Here is a 24,345-nt window from a genome sequence, read left to right on the forward strand (position 1 = left end):
CTTGCTCTCACCTTTCCAAAAATTCCAAGAACATGAATTTCGCATGTGTGGTTGAGAAATTATGATCAAATCATTGGCAAGCAAATTTGAAGTTCAAGAAGGCATAACTTTTGAACAAAATGGCCAAATCATGTGGTTCTTTTTGGAACATTTTTATTTTAATCTCTTCTATCCAAATCATGCATCACATTTCACCAATTCTCATCACAAAAATATTGGATTTTTCACTTGATTTGAATTTGAAATTTGGAGGGAAAAGTTCATTTTGAGAATTAAGCATTTTCCACACTTCCAATCACTTGCACTTGGTCTTAAACAGCATTTGGAGTGCATTTGGCTCACATTTCGTGCACTGTAGCAAGGTTTTCATGCATGCAAGATGAATTGACCAATTTAGCATAAACATTCATTTCACTAATTACCAATGCATTTGCCTAATTGTGATTAGTAGCTCCATTAATCCACCATATATATTGATAATCCTAACAGAAAATGCATATAACACATCATTTGAACCAGATCTAGATCCAAACACAAAATCTCAAGAACTTTTTCTCTGAACTTTTCATCCAAATTCTGCACGATCCTTTGCTTATTTTTCATTGATTCATCATTCACAAGTGTTATTGAATCTTCTGCAAGCAAGAGTTCATCATTTTTGACCATAATTTGGAACTGTTGGATCAAGCTTCATCCATGGCAGCAGTTGATTTGAGCTACTTCAAGCATAATTGAGCATTGGATCTTCATACATTCATCTACCTGAGCATTAAAGAACTTATGTTTCACCTTTCCAAAGCCAGAAAACCACGATTACACTACTGCTCTTCAATTAAGGTCAGGATTCGAGTCTCAAGATTCATGAAATTATGCTATGCGTTTTGTAGATCTTGTATCCATGAGTATTCTGAGCTTTGTGGCATTGATTTTCATTGAGAATTGAATGAGATATTGTGAATCTAAGTTTGAGATGTAAAACTTATCTTGTTCGATCTGGACATGTTAGCACGAATTAGGTTTAATGGATCTTAGATTGTTGATGTGCATGATAAGACGAAGCTATTGGTGTATCATTTGTGCATTTTGGTGACATTTGTTCTTGAGCTGGAAAATTGATGAAGAACGCGAAGAACAGTTAGGGTTTTGAATCCAGAATTGTGTTTGATTCATTTTTGCCTTGCCTGCATGAGTTTTCTTGTTATTTGCACATGTATTGGACCACGTGTCCGTTTACTTAAGTAGCGCGCGCTGATTCAAAATACACACATACTTCGATTCCTGGTTCTAGACAATTCACATTTGGCCTTTGGATTTTTTTTAGTCCATTATTCATCCATGTTCATATGCATTGTTCCATTGATTTTTATTTTCCTCTTCACTTCCAAAATTCATAAATCCAAAAATATTAGTCCAATTCACATGAGATTTTTTGTGCCATGTTCATCATGATCTCTAATATTTTTTGATGATTTTTACAAAAATTGTGCACGCCTGGATTTTTAGTTTGGCTAGGGAATGTTCACATGTGTTCTTTCATGTACCTTGCTTACCATTTTGCTTGTGAAATAATGATGCTTAATCCAATGGAGCTGAAAATTTGCATGCTTAATCTAGACACCTTTAGGGATTTTTTGGTATAGAGTTTGTGATTTTATCATTTCTGGTTGTGGAGATATGATATGATCATTGGAGGTGTGACAATGTGTGTCACACCATTTCTTGTCCAATTTGCTGATTTTATTTACCATGCAAATAAATGTCAAATGATCTGAATTTTTGCATGTTGATTCTTCTGGATGTCAGGATTGAGTATGAAGTTTTGTAGAATTTTTGAGTGCATTTCCAATTTGTTTGAGAATTTCTCTTCTGTTTGACCATTTGTGGATGTTTTGAGAGTCATGATCTTAAATGATTTGTGAAATTCTTGATGTTTATTGGATGGACCTTAAATTTTGCACATGTGTTCTAGACACCTTGAAGTTTGTCTTGGCTTTGGTTTGATGTCCATATCATGTTTAGATTATGTTTTATGCTTGTGTGAAGTTGATGCATGAATTTGTGCTTCCTTTGAGCTTGTTTTGCCTTGCCTTGCCTTAGGGATTTTATTTGACATGCTTCCACTTATCCAAATGACTTGAATTTTAGTGTGATGATCCTATGATGAATGCTGTTTAGCCATGATTTTTCTTGAGATTTATTGAATTGTTTTTGAGTTGATGTAGATTGATTCATTCTGTTTGGTTCCATGAGCTTTAAATTGCATGCTTTGCACTAAATGCTTTATGAAATGAAATTGGTTGATGATATGAATATGAGACCACTTGGATTTGTTTCTTATTGGATTAAACTTGATTCTTACCAATTTTCATGTTCTGTGTTGGTCTATTACTCCCATTTTGACCCTAGGCCATGTCCTAGTGGTTAGTGCTTAATGTTTGAGCTTTATTTCAGGTCAAAGAGCACAATTGCTTATACTTGATGATGTGCACTCAATTGGAGTTGGTCCATTGCTTGTTTATGACTAACCTTGAGTTTGTTTTGTAGGCTTTGAGACTTAAGCCTAAGCCTTGTGGCTTGCCCCTTTGTGCATTGCTTTGCTTGATTGTTGTTTGACTGTGTACAGTTAACTGTTGACCATTGTCTGTTTGACTTTTGTCTAAGTTGTGTACTGATTATGTTGGATTGTTTTCAGGTACCTTAGTTGCTATAGTTCCATTGTGAACTTGCTTTAGCTTTGCTTGACAGCTTGAGCATTGAGGTATAATGTCTCTAACTCCATGTAGTCTGGAAGACCTGGCCTGTTACTTGGCCAGGCACCTGTCTGAAGTCCTCCTTAAGAGGCAATGCTTGTGTATGTTTATGTTTGTGCCAAGCAGGAAAAGACCTCTATGAGGCAATTGGCAGATAGAAGAGATATGCAATCTATCTCCTGCTATTCAGTTGAGTCATCCCTTTGCTCACACACCTTGTGTTGATGCATTGTGGATATTAACCCAAGATCCTTGTACAGTTGTACAGTTGAGTCAGTCATAAGTGTAGAAGGGTTCCAACTTTCTGAACCCACACATTCTTTTGTCTAAAGCTCTCCCAGGCCAGGGATAAGAGCTGTGAGGCACACCCCTCAGTTCCAATTTCATCTGCTTCACCCTAACTCTCGATGTTAGGGTTAAGAGCTAACATCACCTGATTACAGATGGCTTGTGTTGCACAGCCTAGCCCTTGTGTGAGCCCACTTTGTGTGTATATAGTGTGTGCTATTTGTGATTGTTTGCTTTGCTCTGTTTGTGCTGCTTAGGATAGCTTGCTCCCTGTGCAAGTTAGATAGCAACCTTAACTTATAGATGATTTGCATGATAACATCTAGGCTCGAGTCGTAGTCTCCCTAGTTGTGTCTCCCTTTGTTATCTGGTTAGGCTAGTCCTTAGTCCCTGCGTAGGGGAACTACGTCGCCCTGATCCTCATACCAGATGAGGTACGTAGGCAGGAGATGAGCTGATCTCTCCGGGCGCCCTTTTTATTTTGCCTTTGTGTGTGTTAGGAGATGGATGTAAGCCCAGCGATTGGCATTCCGTATCCTCTTGTTGTGTGCTTGGAGTCCGATATAAGTCCATCAAGTGGCATTTGGTTTCCAGTGTGGGTGTGTTTGGTTCGGAGTCTGATGTAAGTCCAGCGATTAGCATTCGGATTCCATGTTTGCCTGTGTGGTTTTGTTTGTGTGCGTGAGCTAAGCTACGAGTGCTCTGATTCTTCTTTAGTCCGAGAAGATACGTATGCATAGGATGTGACATCCTAGCGAGCACGTTTCCCCTGTCCCGAACTACGTCGACTCTGATGTCTGTGCCTGACAAACTACGTAGGCCCAAGATGCGATATCCTGCCGAGTTAGTTTCTTTTGTTTCCTGTGTCTCTTTTCAGCCAGTGTGATGTTTGAGCAGGGTTTAGCAACCTTTATCCTTCCTTTTGTGCGTGGATCCCGTCGAGTACGACGGATGCGTAGGGGTGCTAATACCTTCCCTTCGCATAACCAACTCCCGATCCCATCTTTCTTTGGTCGCGAGACCATGTCTTTTCCAGGTTTACTTCGAGCGTTTCCTTTCCCTCTTTTGGGATAAATAACGCACGGTGGCGGCTCTGTTGTTCTGTTTTCCCGCCGGTTTTTCGCGTAATGCGACAGCTGGCGACTCTGCTGGGGATATAAAGAAGTTGACCTCTTGCTGGTCTATCTTCCCTAAGCGAGTCTCTCCTAGCGCTCTCTAGGGTAGGGTTTTGGTTGCTGTTTGCTGTTATTTATTGCATTCATTCATTTATTGTTTGCATTTATGTGTGCATTAATGTTTGCATTCATTCATATTCATTTGTACTGGCTGTGCTGTGTTTCTCTGTTTGGGGGTGGGAGTTACTCGAGGTAAAAGGCCCAATACCCAGGCTATGAGTGAAATCTAGGAAACCTAGGATTAGAGTGATTCATGGGAAGCGGGTTGTATGCGCCACTTAGCGGAACATTCATATCACGAGCAGTTCAGACCCTGGTGGGATATTATCGTTACATACTTCGGGTGTGTATATGATGATATTCTGCGAAAGGTTATTTATGCTGCGTTTCTCTCGAAAGGTTAAAAGAAAAAAAAAAGAAAAAAACTAATCTCTGCATGCATATCATTTCTCAGGTAGATTCCAGAGTCTGTTCACTGATAGAGATGGCAACAGTCCCAGAGCCGAAGCGGAAGACTTGTTCCTATAGCTTTCACCGTGAGCCTTTGACGTCTCTGATAGAGTTAAGCAACCTTGTGACCAGTGGTAATCAGAAGGGGTTTGTCGATCAGTATGGGGATATTCTGACACTGGTGAAGATGGTAGTCGATCCGGTGCCGTTGCAGACTCTTCTTCAGTTCTACGACCCAGAGCTTCGTTGCTTCACCTTTCAGGATTATCAGTTGGTGCCTACTCTCGAGGAGTACTCTATTCTGATGAATGTTCCTATCTTGCATCAGGTTCCTTTCTTAGACGTGCCTAAGGAGGTTGATTTCAGAGTTGTTGCCAGAGCTCTCCGTTTGGGTGTCAGAGAGGTCAGTGATAATTGGAGATCCAGTGGGGATGCTGTAGGTTTGCCTTTGAAGTTTCTGCTGAGAGTTGCTAGAGGAGAAGCAGAGAAGGGGAATTGGGAAGCGTTTCATGCTCAGTTAGCTGTTATGATCTATGGGATTGTTTTGTTTCCGAGTATGCCCAACTTTGTGGACTATGCTGCAGTCATCATCTTCCTTGGAGGAAATCCAGTCCCTACTCTATTAGCTGACACTTACTATGTTATTCATAGTAGGCATGGTAAGGGTGGAGCTATCAGATGTTGCCTTCCGTTGTTGCTCAGATGGTTCATGTCTCTCCTGCCAGTCAGTGGACCCTTCGTGGATGCTCAGAGTACTCATAGGTGGACTCAGAGGGTTATGTCTCTTACTTCATATGATATCAGATGGCAGTCTTACCGGATGGATGTGCGAGATGTTATTATGAGTTGTGGAGAGTTCCGGAACGTGCCACTTGTGGGGACTAAGGGTTGCATCAATTACAACCCCGTTCTTTCTCTTCGCCAGTTGGGGTTTGTTATGAGTGGAAGACCACTTGAAGCTGAGATAGCTGAGAGTGTGTATTTTGAGAAGCGAAGCGACCCTGTTAGGTTGGAGCAGATTGGAAGAGCTTGGAGGTCTATTGGTGTCCAGAATGGATCTGTCCTAGGGAAGAAGCTTGCCATTGCTATGCCTGATTACGCTGATTGGGTCAAGAAGAGAGTGGAAACTTTGTTGTTGCCCTATGATAGGATGAATCCGTTACAAGTGCAACCACCTTTGATCCTTGTTGAGAGTGTACCTGCTGAGCAGTACAAGCAAGCCCTGATGGAGACTCGCCGATTGAAGGAGAAAGAGCAAGATGCCTAGATGGAGTTGTATCAAGCCAAAGCTGATAGGTTGAACCTGACTCATCAACTCCGAGATATCCAGAGTGTTGATATAGGTGGAGTAAGGAGCAAGAAGAGATCTTATGCAGAGATGGAGAATTTGCTGGATGCAGAGCACCGAGAGTGTTTGAGATTGCAGAGAGCTGAGGCCAATTATCTGAAGAAGATCATAGACTTGGAGAAGCAACTCAGAGACAAAGATGTCCAGTTGAAGAAAGAAGTCGACCAGAGACTTGCATCAGAAAACCAACTTGGAGCAGAAGTTGTAGAGCTTAGAAGACAGTTGAAGGAGAAGATTACTCCCTTTCCAGAATGTTCAGAGTGTGAACTGTTGATAGACCAGTGTCACTACTTGAAGACGCTCATTCCTGGAAGTCGTTTGTCTTAGCTTGTATTCCTGATGTATATGTTGAGAATCACCCCCAGGCCTGTTGGGTGGGATTCGTTGTTGTACTTTGATGTATCTGGATCTTTGTTGACAGTGTTGTATGATCATGTTGCTCAGTTATAGATGAGGTTGTTGGTGTTTTACTTTGTACTCATTGCTCTTGTGTATGTTGTTCCTGTGCTTCCTGTGTTGTTCTTGTTGCAGGTTGCCATCTTTTGAAGATGAATCAGGCTCTTTGAATGCCTGAGAAATGATCATATCATGTGCATCATATGCATTAGCATCATACTCATACTCATATCATATTGCATAACAGGTGTTCTTGCTCGTGACTTCTCACTCTGATTCCTGTGTCAGGCAGGATAGCTGATCAGAGACCGCACCGGTATTCAACCAGACTCAATCAACAGAGAAGTATGGATCAGGTTCAGACCGAGTTGGCTGAGATGAGGGCGAACATGGCCCAGTTTATGACAATGATACAAGGGGTTGCGCAAGGTCAGGAGGAGCTTCGAGCCCTGGTTCAGAGACAAGAGACCGTGATTCAGACGTCCAACCGTGCTTCGCCTGTTGTTGCTCCTGCTCATGAGAACGTTAATGTTGCTGCTCCCGCTAACGACTATGCCGTCGGGGATGAACTAAGTGGGATAAGGATCAACGGACAGCCTCTTGCTGCAGAGACTGTCAATGTCAGAGCTACCCGGGCTCCGGTTCGTCATCCAGCTCCTATTATTGATAGACAAGAGGATATGTTCACGCTGCTAAGTGAAGATGTTGAATTTGCTGGAAGGGTTGAGGATAGGGATCGTAAGGTGGATGCCCTTGCTGAAAAGATAAGAGCCATGGAATGTCAGAATTCCCTGGGTTTTGACGTTACTAATATGGGGCTAGTTGAAGGGTTGAGGATTCCCTACAAATTCAAAGCACCCTCATTCGACAAGTATAATGGTACTTCCTGCCCTCGCACCCACGTGCAGGCCTATTATCGGAAAATCTCTGCTTACACCGATGATGAAAAGATGTGGATGTACTTTTTCCAAGATAGTCTATCTGGGGCTTCTTTGGACTGGTACATGGAATTGAAGAGAGATTCTATCCGATGCTGGAGAGACCTGGGTGAAGCCTTCTTGAGACAGTACAAACATAACATGGACATGGCGCCTAGCCGGACTCAGCTGCAGAGTCTATGTCAGAAGTCAGGAGAAAGCTTCAAGGAGTACGCCCAGAGGTGGCGTGAATTGGCTGCGAGAGTCCAACCCCCTATGCTGGAAAGGGAGTTGACAGATATGTTTATCGGTACTCTTCAGGGTGTGTTTATGGACCGGATGGGGAGCTGCCCATTCGGTAGTTTTTCTGATGTAGTCATTTGTGGTGAGAGGACTGAAAGTTTGATCAAGGCTGGTAAGATCCAAGATGCTGGTTCCTCTTCTTCTAAGAAACCTTTTTCTGGGGCACCTCGCCGAAGAGAAGGTGAAACTAATGATGTTCAACACCGCAGAAATCAGAACAGAAGTCAGTACCGTCAGGTTGCTGCAGTGACTATCCCTGCACCTCAACAACGTCAACAACCGAAACAACAGAGAGTTCAACAACAAATGCCACAACAACAACAACAGCAACAACGTCCGTATCAGCCGAGGCAGAGGATGCCTGATAGACGTTTCGACCCACTGCCCATGACCTACGCTGAGTTACTACCTGAGTTGCTCAGACTATGGTTCCTGGAATTGAGGACTATGGCGCCATTGACAAAAATACCACTTGGGTATGATGCCAATGTGCGTTGTGACTTTCACTCTGGTGCGCCGGGACACCACATAGAGAATTGCAGGGCTTTTCATCATAAAGTCCAGGACCTGATTGATGCCAAAACTATCAATTTTGCTCATATACCGAATGTTGTGAATAACCCTATGCCTGCGCATGGTGCTCATCGGGTGAACTGTGTTGAAAGGGTTGAAGCTGAGGATTTGGTTGTTAATGTTGGTGAGATTCAGACTTCCTTGTCAGTGATAAAGGGTCGTTTGCTGAATGGGGGTGTAGACCCGGGCTGTGATCAAAGATGTGTTGACTGTGCTGAGTCAGATAATGGTTGTGACCAGTTGAGGGCTGGTATTCAGGGTTTGATGAACGAGGGTTGTTTACAGTTTGTCCGGGCTGATAATAGAGATCGTGGGGCAGTGTCAACTGTCACTATCTTTTTCAAACCGTCTGAAGGACGTGGACAAAGGACTGTTGTTAGTGCGCCTGCAACAAGTGGTAATCCTGTTACCATCTCTGCACCAGTAACTGCCAGTAACCCAACAACAATCGTTGCGCCGGTCAGAAGGGCTGTTGACAGTCGGGCTGTACCGTGGAAATATGATAACGCCTATCGCAGCGGCAGAAGGGCTGAGAATCGAGTCAGGCCATCAAATCAAGCGCCCGTGACAATTGGTGTGCCAGTCAGTAAAACTCCTGTGGTTGTGAGTCCCGTTATGGACAATGTTGGTGGACCGGGAGGCTTTAATCGCAGTGGACGACTGTTTGCTCCCCAACCGTTGAGGGATGCTAATGCTGAGGCTTCTGCTAAGTCGAAGGGCAAACAGGCGGTGGTTAACGAAGAACCTGCTCAGAAGGAGGTGCCTGAGGGTTCATTCGAGAAGGACGTGGAGGAGTTCATGAGAATCATTAAGAATAGTGACTACAAGATCGTAGATCAGCTCAACCAAACTCCGTCCAAGATTTCAATTCTCTCTTTGCTGCTGTGCTCTAAGGCTCATCGTAACGCCTTGCTGAAGATGCTGAATATGGCGTATGTACCTCAAGAGATTTCCGTCAACCAACTGCAGGGTGTGATCGCCAACGTGAGCACCAGACACGGTTTGGGGTTCACCGATCTTGCTTTGACACCTGAAGGGCGGAATCATAATAAGGCCTTGCATATCACCATGGAGTGCAAGGGGGTTGTCTTGTCGCACGTGCTGGTCGACACCGGTTCTTCTCTGAATGTGCTGTCGAAGCAAATTCTGAAGAAGATATCTGTCAAAGGGGTTGTGCTTACTCCTAGTGACCTGATCGTTCGTGCTTTTGACGGATCCAAACGTTCTGTGTTTGGTGAAGTTACCTTGCCAGTAAAGATAGGTCCGGAGGTGTTTGACATCATCTTCTATGTTATGGACATTCAGCCTGCCTACAGTTGTTTGTTGGGGCGTCTGTGGATCCATGCAGCAGGGGCAGTCTCGTCGACTCTCCATCAAAAGCTCAAGTATGTCTGGAACGGTCAGATTGTGACCGTGTGTGGCGAAGAAGATATCTTGGTGAGTCACCTATCCTCGTTCAAGTATGTAGAGGTGGATGGCGAGATCCATGAAACCTTATGCCAGGCATTTGAGACTGTTGCTCTCGAGAGGGTGGCGTTCGCTGATCAGAGAAAGCCAGGTGCTTCGATTGCTTCGTATAAGCAAGCCAAAGAGGTTGTTGACTCTGGCAAAGCTGAAGGCTGGGGCAAGATGGTGGATTTGCCGGTTAAAGAAGATAAGTTTGGTATTGGCTATCAACCTTTGCAAGCGGAGCAGGGTGTGCCAGCAGGTCCGAGCACCTTTACCAGCGCTGGGCTGATGAATCACGGTGACGTCTTTGCAGCTGATAGTGAAGATGGTGACAATGATTGTGATCTTGACAACTGGGTTCGCCCGTGTCTGCCAGGGGATGTGATCAGCAATTGGACAGCAGAGGATGTGGTCCAAGTTACTCTTCAAACAGAAAGTGATCTCGCGGCATCTACTATGAGCAGTTCTGTTATGGCTCAGTATGATTTCAATAACCCCATCTACCAAGCTGAAGAGGAGAGTGAGGAAGACTGTGAACTCCCTAAAGAATTGGTCAGATTGTTGAAACAGGAGGAAAGGGTCATCCAACCTCATCAGGAAGAGTTGGAGATCGTGAATCTTGGTACTGAGGATGCCAGAAGGGATATAAAGATCGGGGTTGCATTGAAGACAGAGGTCAAGAGCAAGTTGATTGAGATGCTGAGAGAGTATGTGGAGATATTTGCCTGGTCTTATCGAGATATGCCTGGGTTGGATACTGATATTGTGGTGCATAGACTACCTCTCAGAGAAGAGTGTCCTTCGGTCAAGCAGAAGCTTCGTAGATCGAGTCCTGATATGGCTGTGAAGATCAAGGAAGAGGTTCAGAAGCAGTTTGATGCGGGTTTCTTGTCAGTGACAACTTATCCCCCATGGGTGGCCAACATCGTTCCTGTGCCGAAGAAGGATGGCAAAGTCAGAATGTGTGTCGATTATCGGGATCTGAACAGACCGAGTCCGAAAGATGATTTCCCATTACCTCACATCGATGTATTGGTGGATAATACGGCTCAATCCTCGGTATTCTCTTTCATGGATGGTTTCTCGGGCTATAATCAGATTAAGATGGCGCCAGAGGACATGGAAAAGATGACATTCATTACACCTTGGGGCACGTTCTGCTATAAGGTGATGCCATTTGGCCTGAAGAATGCCGGTGCTACCTATCAGAGGGCTATGACGACTCTCTTTCATGACATGATGCACAAAGAGATTGAAGTGTACGTGGATGATATGATTGCGAAGTCGCAGACAGAAGAGGAGCACCTGGTTAATTTGCAAAAGTTGTTCGATCGGCTGAGAAAGTTCAAACTAAGGCTGAACCCAAACAAGTGTACGTTTGGTGTGAGATCTGGAAAGCTGTTAGGCTTCATTGTCAGTGAGAAAGGGATTGAGGTTGATCCAGCAAAGGTCAAAGCTATTCAAGAAATGCCTGAACCAAAAACAGAGAAGCAGGTTCGTGGGTTTTTAGGGAGATTGAACTACATTGCAAGGTTTGTATCTCACTTAACTGCCACGTGTGAACCGATATTCAAATTGCTTAGAAAGAATCAAGCAGTCAGGTGGAATGATGATTGTCAGAAAGCTTTTGACAAGATTAAAGAGTATTTACAGAAACCTCCAATCCTGATTTCTCCAGTTCCTGGGAGACCACTGATAATGTACCTGTCAGTAACCGAGAACTCGATGGGGTGTGTATTGGGACAGCATGACGAGTCTGGTCGAAAAGAGCATGCCATATACTACCTTAGCAAAAAGTTTACCGACTGTGAAATCAAATATTCACAGCTTGAGAAAACTTGTTGTGCTTTGGCCTGGGCTACTCGCCGACTGAGGCAGTATATGTTGAACCATACTACCTTGTTGATTTCTAAGATGGATCCAGTAAAGTACATCTTTGAGAAGCCGGCTCTCACCGGACGTGTTGCCCGTTGGCAGATGATTCTAACAGAGTATGATATCCAGTACACATCGCAGAAGGCTATCAAAGGTAGTGTTTTGTCAGATTATCTCGCCGAGCAACCAATTGATGATTATCAGCCTATGATGTTTGAATTCCCTGATGAAGACATCATGTATCTTAAGATGAAAGATTGTGAAGAGCCTCTTGTCGAGGAAGGACCGGATCCTGACGACAAGTGGACATTGATGTTCGATGGGGCTGTGAATGTAAATGGTAACGGTTTTGGTGCAGTGCTGATCACTCCAAAAGGTGCTCATATACCTTTTTCTGCCAGATTGACTTTTGACGTCACCAACAATGAAGCTGAGTATGAGGCTTGTATCACGGGGATAGAGGAAGCCATTGATCTGAGGATCAAAGCGCTTGACATTTATGGAGATTCCACTCTAGTGATCAATCAGGTCAATGGAGATTGGAATACGAACCAGCCGCATTTGATTCCTTATAGAGATTACACCAGAAGAATACTGACGTTCTTCAAGAAGGTGAAACTGTATCACGTCCCCCGGGATGAGAATCAGATGGCTGATGCTTTGGCTACTTTATCTTCCATGATCAAAGTTCATTGGTGGAATCATGTGCCACATGTTGCGGTGAATCGACTCGAGAGGCCTGTGTATGTGTTTGCAGCCGAGTCTGTTGTGATTGATGAGAAGCCGTGGTATTATGATATCAAGAACTTCCTCAAGAGCCAGGAGTATCCTGAAGGTGCGTCGAAGAATGACAAGAAAACCCTGAGAAGGCTAGCTGGAAGCTTTTATTTGAATCAGGATGATGTGTTGTATAAGAGGAACTTTGATATGGTCTTGCTCAGATGCGTGGATAGACACGAAGCAGACATGTTGATGTAGGAAGTGCATGAAGGTTCGTTTGGTACCCATGCTGGTGGTCATGCAATGTCGAAGAAATTGTTGAGAGCCGGTTATTATTGGATGACTATGGAATCCGATTGTTTCAAATACGCTCGGAAGTGCCATAAGTGTCAAATCTATGCTGATAAGGTGCATGTACCACCAAGCCCTCTGAATGTCATGAATTCGCCTTGGCCGTTTGCCATGTGGGGCATTGATATGATTGGGAAGATTGAGCCTACTGCTTCGAATGGACATCGCTTCATCTTGGTTGCGATTGATTACTTCACCAAGTGGGTGGAAGCAGCTTCCTATGCTAATGTTACCAAACAAGTGGTTGCCCGGTTCATCAAGAAGGAAATCATCTGTCGTTATGGAGTTCCTGAGAGAATCATCACTGATAATGGTTCGAATCTCAATAACAAGACGATGAAAGAGCTGTGTAAAGATTTCAAGATTGAACATCACAATTCTTCTCCTTACAGACCGAAGATGAATGGTGCTGTAGAGGCGGCAAACAAGAATATCAAGAAGATTGTGCAGAAGATGGTCGTGACGTACAAGGATTGGCATGAGATGCTGCCTTTCGCTTTGCATGGGTACCGTACCTCAGTGCGTATGTCGACCGGGGCAACCCCGTACTCCCTTGTGTATGGTATGGAAGCAGTCATACTAGTTGAAGTGGAGATCCCTTCTCTGAGGGTATTGTTGGATGTCAAGCTGGATGAAGCCGAGTGGATTCGAACAAGGTTTAACGAGTTGAGCCTTATTGAAGAGAGACGGCTAGCGGTTGTGTGCCATGGGCAGTTGTATCAGAGAAGGATGAAAAGAGCCTTTGATCAGAAAGTGCGTCCTCGGAGCTATCAGACTGGTGATTTAGTTCTGAAGAGAATCCTTCCTCCCGGTACAGATAACAGGGGCAAGTGGACTCCTAATTATGAAGGTCCATATGTTGTGAAGAAGGTTTTCTCCGGTGGAGCCTTGATGCTTACAACTATGGATGGTGAAGATTTCTCGTCCCTTGTTAACTCAGATGGTGTCAAAAAATACTTCGCATAAATTGACCCGCTGGACAAAAAGAATAAAAGAGTCCAGGCAAAAAAGGGCGTCCCGGCGAACCAAAAAACAGAAAGGAAAGGTTCGGGCAAAAATTAGGGATAACAATGGAAAGAATTTGTACACCCGGTAAGTCGAAAACCCGCAAGGGCGGCTTAGGCAAAAATGGGTATCCCGGTGGATTGAAAACCCGAAAGGGCGATCCAGGCAAAAGAGGGATTAAAGCGAAGACTACAGTCTGAGTTATCTGTACTTCATCGCGCTTCATCGTCTGCCATCTCGAAAGATGTGATCGGTCCAGTCATTCTTCCCAGAAAGCAAGGGAGTTAGGAGGAAAACTGATGATCTGTGAGTTATAACAGAATTGGGAAATAGTGGATGCCGTGTTCACATTGCCATTAGGATAGATTTTCTCCTTTTGCGCGCAATTACCTCTTTTTAGGAATTGCTTCCCAATGTATTCGCCTTTTCAGACCCATTTTCCAATCAATAAAAGACGTTATTCGGATAAATAGCTCTCTTGTTTTTATTTTACTGTTTTGTTTGCAAAAACGTCCGAATTTTTGATAAACATTGCATCTAAAAACATGAAGGCTAAACAATAACTTGCAGAAAGACAAAACATTTGAAAATCATTTTGAATGTTGAGGACACTTGAGCATATCTTGTCCATGTATCCCCTGGGGCATTTTGTTGTGCTGTTTTGCAGGTTGTCATCTGTAAGGATGTTTCCACAGCAGATATTTCCCGAGCAAGTATGAGAGCTTTCAGAGCTATTCTCCCCTGCAGAGACGCCTTTGGATAGTGTCTTCTATCCCCAGCAGATCTAAGGATTGCCTATCCCCAGCAGGCCTAGAGGTGGGTGTATTCCCCAGCAAATATTTCCCCAGTTGAGACCCCCACTGAGTATGAAGGATGTGGTATCCCCAGCGGAGGTGTCAGTGGAGTGTTGTCCCCCAGCAGTCGGGTTGGAAGTACTGTTATCCCTAGCATGGTCGTGAGCGCTCATCCCTAGCAGGGTTGTGTATGTCTCTCCACAGCACAGAGTCTGGTATATTACTTTCCCCACCAGCGTTTTGCTCTTCCTCAGCAGAGTTGGTGTGTTATCCCCGACAGAGTTGTTTTCCCTGGCAGATCTCCCGAGTAGAGGTTGGTGTTGATGATTTTCCTCAGCGAGTTACCTTTTTTACTTTCCCCGAGTGGAGCGGGTTCAAAGAAATTTATCTCCAGCAGAGTTTATCCCACCTGTGGATTGGGTGGGTCGTCCCCAGCGGAGTACCATTTATTTCCCAAAGCAGAGTTTATCCTATTTGTGGATTGGTTGGCTTTCCCCAGTGAAGTCGCCTGATTATCCCTAGCAAAGTCGATTTGTTACTCCCCCCAGCGAGTTGCCTCGTTATGTTCCCCGGTGGAGTAGTACTGTTGGTTCCTCAGCGCAGTCGCCGTTGGGGAGTTCTCAGCAAAGTTGCTTTGATTATTCCCCAAGCGGAGTCCCCGAGTGGATTGGGTCCTATGAAGGATGTCCCTAGTAGGAGTCTATCCTTTCCCCAGCATCAGTGTTATTTCTCCAGCACGAGTGAGAAGTCGGTGCTCTCCCCGCAGAGTATTCCTCAAGCAGAGTCTCCCCACAGAGTTGGAGTATCTGATCAGTTTGGCTCCCCAGCCAGAGTTCATCATTTTTCATTTTGCATGTAGTAATCATCGCATCCTCAAATCGCGTAGCATTCCCATTCAATATGGAGCATTACGCCATAGAAAAATTCAAGCATATGCATTCATGTGTTAGCCATCAGACCATATCCCCGGCAGAGGCGGCTCTTTGTTCAACATCTGTACGGCACGTTCGCTACAGTTGCTCCTCACAGCATTCAGGATTGTTAACTCCCCAGAGAGGTTTATTTCTTCACTCGTGTGTGAAAGAAAGCCTGATTCTCCCCAGTGGGATTCCTAGCAAGTGTTTGGTCTTGCCTTGACATATATAGATGTCATCTTGTGATCCCAGCAAGTGTTTGGTCTTTCCTTGACATATATAGATGTCATCTTGTGATACATGTCAGCACCCGCGTGTGTTATTTCTTTGGTGTTGGTAAACACCATCTTTCGGTGTCGGTAAACATCGAGTCTCACCCCCAGTCATCGGTCAGTGTCTGGTTTTCTTTGGTGTCGGTCAACACCATCTTTCGGTGTACACATCGAGTCATTCCCAGTCATTCGTTGATGTCGGGTCTTCTTTGGATGTCGGTCAACATCATCTTTTGATGTTCATAACACCCTATACCCTCCCCAGAGCTACATACCTTTCCGTTGGTTTTGGTAAGCGTTGAGTTTTTTCTATTCGTCCGTGGGCGTCTAGTCAAATTATCCCCAATAAGGGTCACCTTTCTCCGTTGGTGTCGATAAACGTTGAGTTTTTCCTATGCGTCCGTTGACGTATAGTTGCTTGTTCCCCACAGATCATTTGTTAATGACTGTTGATGCCCCTCAGAGTTACCTCTCCGTTGGTTTCGATAAACGATGAGTTTTTCCCAATCGTCCGTTGATGATTGGTTGTGTTCACTTTTCCCCGTAAGATTTACCTCTCCGTTGGTTTCGGTAAACGCTGTGTTTTTGCCTATGCGTCCGTTGACGTGTAGTTGCTCTCCACAGAGTCACCTTTCTGTTGGTTTTGGTAAACGTTGAGTTTTTCTCATTCGTCCGTTGACGTTTGATCGTTCATCCTATCCCCCAGTCATTCGTTAATGTCTGGTTGATTCCCAGCCAGAATCCCCAGTAGAGTCGTCGGTGGGCGTCCTATTCGGTTTCCGATTGTTGTATCCCTTCCTTAGTGAAGTGGTCTCCTTCTCCGTTGGTGTCGATAAACGTCGAGCTTCTCCCTTTCGTCCGTTGACGTCTGGTCGAGTATTCTCCTTCTCCGTTGGTGTCGATAAATGTCGAGCTTCTCCCTTTCGTCCGTTGACGTCTGGTCGAGTCTTCTCCTTCTCCGTTGGTGTCGATAAACGTCGAGTCTTCCCATTCATCCGTTGATGTCTGGTCACCTCTCCGTTGGTTTTGGTAAACGTCGAGTTTTTCCTGGTCGTCCCCAGTAGAGTTACCTCTCCATTGGTTTCGATAAACGTCGAGTTTTTCCTGGTTGTCCGTTGACATCTAGATGTATTTCTCCCTTCCCCAGTAGGGTCTCCTTCTCCGTTGGTGTCGATAAACGTCGAGCTTCTCCCGTTCGTCCGTTGACGTCTGGTCGAGTCTTCCCATTCATCCATTGATGTCTGGTCACCTCTCCGTTGGTTTTGGTAAACGATGAGTTTTTCCCACTACGTTCGCTAACGTATGGTTGTACCTTTCCATTCATTCATTAATGTCTGGTTACCTCTCCGTTGGTTTCGATAAACGTCGAGTTTTTCCTAGTTGTCCGTTGGCATCTAGTTGTGATTTCTATCCCCATTCATCATCTTGCGATGTTTGGATGTGACAGTACCTTTGAAAGAAAAAATCAAAATACCCAGTAATAAATATCCGATCCCAGTGGACGTTTCTGTTGGTGGATCCCCGTATTGTGCAAATTTCTACGGTTCTTGGTATTCAATCCCTGTTTACCCTGAAAGTCTGACAGCCGTTGCTCTCATCCGTTTGGGTTCCCAGTTGATTGAATAGGGGCAGCTGTAGCACCTCAAATTTGCACCTCCCATTTTGTACATTCATTTTCATGTTAGGTCATTAACATTAACATTGTCCACTGCCTAGCATTGCATTGTCCATTGTCCAAGTGCAAGCCATCAGTCAAGATTGGTCAGGAGATCCAGTCAAGCAAGCAAGCAAGTGCATTATCTATTGAAGCAAAGCCCTAAGGTTGGTTCAACAAGTTCATATGACCTAGGGATCATTTTGAAATGGTTTGGCCAAGGATTGGATGATGAAAGCTCAACAGTCAAGCTGAATTTCATCTGAAACCCTAAAAAGTCAACTATGGTCAACTGTGCATGAAATCATGGATTTGAAGGTGGGAGATGGTTTGAGAGGCCTTATTCATGTCCATATAAGTCTCATTTGACATTTCAAAGATCATCATTGAAGAATTTGAGGTCAGAGGAAAAGTTTCCAAAAATAGCAGGTGACCTGTAATTTCAAATTGCCAAAAATGGAAAGGTCTTCTCTTCAAGTTTACATGTTCAAGAAGGCTTCAAATGAAATTTTGTCCAACAAGAAAGTTGAAGATATTGCTCTCACCTTTCCAAAATGTCCAAGAACATGAATTTCTCATGTGTGGTTGAAAAACTATGATCAAATCATTGGCAAGCAAATTTGAAGTTCAAGAAGGCATAACTTTTGAACCAAATGGCCAAATCATGTGGTTCTTTTTGGAACATTTTTCTTTTAATCTCTTCTATCCAAATCATGCATCACATTTCACCAATTCTCATCACAAAAATATTGGATTTTTCACTTGATTTGAATTTGAAATTTGGAGGGAAAAGTTCATTTTGAGAATTAAGCATTTTCCACACTTCCAATCACTTGCACTTGGTCTTAAACAGCATTTGGAGTGCATTTGGCTCACATTTTGTGCACTGTAGCAAGGTTTTCATGCATGCAAGGTGAATTGACCAATTTAGCATAAACATTCATTTCACTAATTACCAATGCATTTGCCTAATTGTGATTAGTAGCTCCATTAATCCATCATATATATTGATAATCCTAACAGAAAATGCAATTAACACATCATTTGAACCAGATCTAGATCCAAACCCAAAATCTCAAGAACTTTTTCTCTGAACTTTTCATCCAAATTCTGCACGATCCTTTGCTTATTTTTCATTGATTCATCATTCACAAGTGTTATTGAATCTTCTGCAAGCAAAAGTTCATCATTTTTGACCAGAATTTGGAACTGTTGGATCAAGCTTCATCCATGGCAGCAGTTGATTTGAGCTACTTCAAGCATAATTGAGCATTGGATCTTCATACATTCATCTACCTGAGCGTTAAAGAACTTCTGTTTCACCTTTCCAAAGCCAGAAAACCACGATTACACTACTGCTCTTCAATTAAGGTCAGGATTCGAGTCTCAAGATTCATGAAATTATGCTATGCGTTTTATAGATCTTGTATCCATGAGTATTCTGAGCTTTGTGGCATTGATTTTCATTGAGAATTGAATGAGATATTGTGAATCTAAGTTTGAGATGTAAAACTTATCTTGTTCGATCTGGACATGTTAGCACGAATTAGGTTTAATGGATCTTAGATTGTTGATGTGCATGATAAGACGAAGCTATTGGTGTATCGTTTGTGCATTTTGGTGACATTTGTTCTTGAGCTGGAAAATTGATGAAGAACGCGAAGAACAGTTAGGGTTTTGAATCCAGAATTGTGTTTGATTCGTTTTTGCCTTGCCTGCATGAGTTTTCTTGTTATTTGCACATGTATTGGACCACGTGTTCGTTTACTTAAGTAGCGCGCGCTGATTCAAAATACACACATACTTCGATTCCTGGTTCTAGACAATTCACATTTGGCCTTTGGATATTTTTAGTCCATTATTCATCCATGTTCATATGCATTGTTCCATTGATTTTTATTTTCCTCTTCACTTCCAAAATTCATAAATCCAAAAATATTAGTCTAATTCACATGAGATTTTTTGTGCCATGTTCATCATGATCTCTAGTATTTTTTGATGATTTTTACAAAAATTGTGCACGCCTGGATTTTTAGTTTGGCTAGGGAATGTTCACATGTGTTCTTTCATGTACCTTGCTTACCATTTTGCTTGTGAAATAATGATGCTTAATCCAATGGAGCTGAAAATTTGCATGCTTAATCTAGACACCTTTAGGGATTTTTTGGTATAGAGTTTGTGATTTTATCATTTCTGGTTGTGGAGATATGATATGATCATTGGAGGTGTGACAATGTGTGTCACACCATTTCTTGTCCAATTTGCTAATTTTATTTACGATGCCAAATAAATGTCAAATGATCTGAATTTTTGCATGTTGATTCTTCTGGATGTCAGGATTGAGTATGAATTTTTGTAGAATTTTTGATTGCATTTCCAATTTGTTTGAGAATTTCCCTTCTGTTTGACCATTTGTGGACGTTTTGAGAGTCATGATCTTAAATGATTTGTGAAATTCTTGATGTTTATTGGATGGACCTGAAATTTTGCACATGTATTCTAGAAACCTTGAAGTTTGTCTTGGCTTTGGTTTGATGTCCATATCATGTTTAGATTCTGTTTTATGCTTGTGTGAAGTTGATGCATGAATTTGTGCTTCCTTTGAGCTTGTTTTGCCTTGCCTTGCCTTAGGGATTTTATTTGACATGCTTCCACTTATCCAAATGACTTGAATTTTGGTGTGATGATCCTATGATGAATGATGTTTAGCCATGATTTTTCTTGGGATTTATTGAATTGTTTTTGAGTTGATGTGGATTGATTCATTCTGTTTGGTTCCATGAGCTATAAATTGCATGCTTTGCACTAAATGCTTTATGAAATGAAATTGGTTGATGATATGAATATGAGACCACTTGGATTTGTTTCTTATTGGATTAGACTTGATTCTTACCAATTTTCATGTTCTGTTTTAGTTTATTACTCCCATTTTGACCCTAGGCCATGTCCTAGTGGTTAGTGCTTAATGTTTGAGCTTTGTTTCAGGTCAAAGAGCACAATTGCTTATACTTGATGATGTGCACTCAATTGGAGTTGGTCCATTGCTTGTTTATGACTAACCTTGAGTTTGTTTCGTAGGCTTTGAGACTTAAGCCTAAGACTTGTGGCTTGCCCCTTTGTGCATTGCTTTGCTTGATTGTTGTTTGACTGTGTACATTTAACTGTTGACCATTGTCTGTTTGACTTTTGTTTAAGTTGTGTACTGATTATGTTGGATTGTTTTCAGGTACCTTAGTTGCTATAGTTCCATTGTGAACTTGCTTTTGCTTTGCTTGATAGCTTGAGCATTGAGGTATAATGTCTCTAACTCCATGTAGTCTGGAAGACCTGGCCTGTTACTTGGCCAGGCACCTGTCTGAAGTCCTCCTTAAGAGGCAATGCTTGTGTATGTTTATGTTTGTGCCAAGCAGGAAAAGACCTCTATGAGGCAATTGGCAGATAGAAGAGATATGCAATCTATCTCCTGCTATTCAGTTGAGTCATCCCTTTGCTCACACACCTTGTGTTGATGCATTGTGGATATTAACCCAAGATCCTTGTACAGTTGTACAGTTGAGTCAGTCATAAGTGTAGAAGGGTTCCAACTTTCTGAAGCCACACATTCTTTTGTCTAAAGCTCTCCCAGGCCAGGGATAAGAGCTGTGAGGCACACCCCTCAGTTCTTATTTCATCTGCTTCACCCTAACTCTCAATGTTAGGGTTAAGAGCTAACTTCACCTGATTACAGATGGCTTATGTTGCATAGCCTAGCCCTTGTGTGAGCCCACTTTGTGTGTATATAGTGTGTGCTATTTGTGATTGTTTGCTTTGCTCTGTTTGTGCTGCATAGGATAGCTTTCTCCCTGTGCAAGTTAGATAGCAACCTTAACTTAGGGATGATTTGCATGATAACATCTAGGCTCGAGTCGTAGTCTCCCTAGTTATGTCTCCCTTTGTTATCTGGTTAGGCTAGTCCTTAGTCCCTGCGTAGGGGAACGACGTCGCCCTGATCCTCATACCAGATGAGGTACGTAGGCAGGAGATGAGCTGATCTCTCCGGGCTCCCTTTTTGTTTTGCCTTTGTGTGTGTTAGGAGATGGATGTAAGCCCAGCGATTGGCATTCCGTATCCTCTTGTTATGTGCTTGGAGTCCGATACAAGTCCATCAAGTCGCATGGGATTGCACAGCATGTGCCTCCCCATCTTTCTTCTTAAACGCCCCATATCGTTTAGAAGAGCCTTCATCCTTAGTCAAACGTCCTTCCCGGACTCCTTCCTCCAATCGCATCCCCATGTTCACCATCTCGGTAAAATCAGAGGGAGCACTAGCGACCATCCGCTCATAATAAAATGAACTAAGAGTTTTCAAAAAGATCTTAGTCATCTCCTTCTCTTCCAGCGGAGGAGTAATCTGAGCTGCCAGCTCTCGCCACCTCTGGGCGTACTCTTTGAATGTCTCTTTGTCCTTCTGGGACATGGCTCTGAGTTGATCACGGTCAGGATCCATATCCACATTATATTTGTACTGCTTGACGAAGGCTTCGCCAAGATCGTTGAAGGAACGGATGTTTGCGCTATCAAGGCTCATATACCAACGAAGAGCTGCATCGGACAAACTATCCTGAAAATAATGAATCAGCAGCTGATCATTATCTGTTTGAGTAGACATTTTCCTGGCATACATAACCAGGTGACTGAGCGGGCAGGTGTTCCCCTTATACTTCTCAAAGTCAGGAACTTTGAATTTGACGGGTATCTTAACACCGGGAACCAAACGTAGTTCAGCAATAGACTTGCCGAACAAATCTTTCCCTCGAAGGGTCTTCAATTCCTTGCGGAGTTCAAGGAATTGGTCGTTCATCGCATCCATCTTTTCATTAACATCTGGGCCCTCAGACGGCTCAGAATGATAAATGGTGTCGTCTACCCTAGGAGTGGTATGCACGACAGGAGGAGGCATTGCAAGGACCGGGCTAGATGCCGGCATGGAAGCAAATGTAGGAGCTGGAATATCTGGCATAAAACCTGGAGGCATACCCCACGGAAACCTGGCAGGCATGGCTGGCATGAAATGGGCACTGGCAGCTGGCACAGTTGACGCAACTACTTCAGATATAACAGTCTTTGGGGAGGAGTTGCAGGCGGTGGAGACGGTTGATTCGGAGCAGCTAGAAACTTCTCCATCAGGGCACTTAGTCTGGCAACTTCTTCTTTCAGCTCACGGTTCTCTTGTTCAAGTTGATCCATCACTCTTGCAGAATTAGCTCGGGTGTAGTACCGATGAGTCAGCCTGTCTTCAAAATAAATGAAGAGCACAGAGTTAGGTCACAGACAAGAAGACCAGAACAACACCTGCTTATGCGAGATGATGCATCCAATGCTTGTGCATATGCTCTGTTTTTTATTTCAAGGAACTTTTAGGGTTCTATTTGCAAATTTTTCGAAATTCAAAGCATTTAATCGCGTATGGAAAATATCTCATCAAATATATTTGAGACAAAGAAGTACAGCATTGTCGATTATATTACAAGGGAAAAGGGAAATAAACATCCTATGGATCCCTAGAAGCTCGAGATGCTGGAAGACGAGATACACAAAGCCTCTTGATCTCTCTCTCGTATGCTGCTTCCATATCCGCCTTCTCTTTAGCAAGTCGATCATACTTCCTCTTCCAAAACTTGGAAGACTGAGGAAGCAGAGAAGTCCAGGTATCATTCGGATCATCTATCACCCGATGCTCGAGGAATTCGATCAGAGCGTCCTTCTCCTTAATTTGCTGAAGCAATTCTTCTCTTTCACGGATCCAAGCACGTGAAAGGTCTTCTTCTCTCAACTCCTCTACACCTTGGTTAGGGAGGGTTGAAGGCCCCGCCACAACCAACGGTGTAGGTCTCGGATAATCGTAATGCATAAGATACTCTGATGCTCTCTGCCTGACCAAGAGGTATACGGCTCCAAAGCAATGCAGTTCTTCGGACCCAACTCATTTCTACCCTTTTTGTGAATCTTGCGCCAAGCGCGGACCATCCTGGCTTTCAGACCTTGGGGATCTTTACCCTCCTGAAAGAATACACCTTCTAACAGAATGTTATGAGGTTTATCTTTTAGGGGGAACCCAAGCTGACGACGTGCTAAGATAGGGTTGTAGCTGATCCCACCACATGTACCAAGAAGAGGCACATTAGGGAATTCACCACAATAATCAATGATCTCAACTGTATCATACACGCGATCATACCAAGAGATATCGTCATTAGTGAGAGACATAAGTCTCGTAGACCACCGTAGACATCCCTTGTTCTCCTTGAAAGCGACCGTCTGCGGTAAGTGAGAAATAAACCACTTATACAACAGAGGCAAACAGCACACAATAGCTCCTCCACCCTTTGCATTCCTCAGATGCAAAGAGAAATAGGTATCACCCAACAGAGTAGGAACGAGATTAAGAACAGAAAAGATCCTAATGGCGTTCACATCCACAAATTTGTCGATGTTGGGGAACAATACCAATCCATAGATGAGCAGCACGAATATGGCCTCAAAGGCATCCTCACTCATGGCCTTCCCATAAACTGTAGCTTGAGCGATGAGGAAATCAGAAGGAAGATCCCGAATTCCACCTTTGGTGGTCATATGCACTTCAATTAGGGATTCATCTATGTGTAACAAGTCTACGATCTCTCGAGAAGTCGGAATACTCTCTAAGCCACTGAACGGCACCTGATCCAGAATAGGAATACCCACAAGATGAGAATACTCCTCAAGCGTAGGCAACAACTGAAAGTCCGGAAAAGAGAAGCAATGATACAGAGGATCATAGAACTGCGCCAAAGTACTCATCAACCCTTCATCAACCTGAGTAGTCAACAGAGGCAGAAGCTTCCCATAACGAGCTTTGAAACCCAAGGGATCTAATACATAAGATGTCAGATTCCTTAACTCTTTCAGATCGGGCTGTAGAAAGCTGTACTTCTTTGTATGCCTTTTTGGTCTTTCCATGTCTGAAAATTTTGCAAATAAACCCTTTAAGTTCCTTGAAAATTTTCTCATTCTTCTGATGACATGAATGCAGATGAATGCATGAATGTATGAATGCAGCAATCACACTCAAGGATCAAGCAAGTCACACCAG

The sequence above is a fragment of the Lathyrus oleraceus genome, chromosome 2, assembly GCF_024323335.1.
Source record: "Lathyrus oleraceus cultivar Zhongwan6 chromosome 2, CAAS_Psat_ZW6_1.0, whole genome shotgun sequence".
Taxonomy (NCBI): Eukaryota; Viridiplantae; Streptophyta; class Magnoliopsida; order Fabales; family Fabaceae; genus Lathyrus; species Lathyrus oleraceus.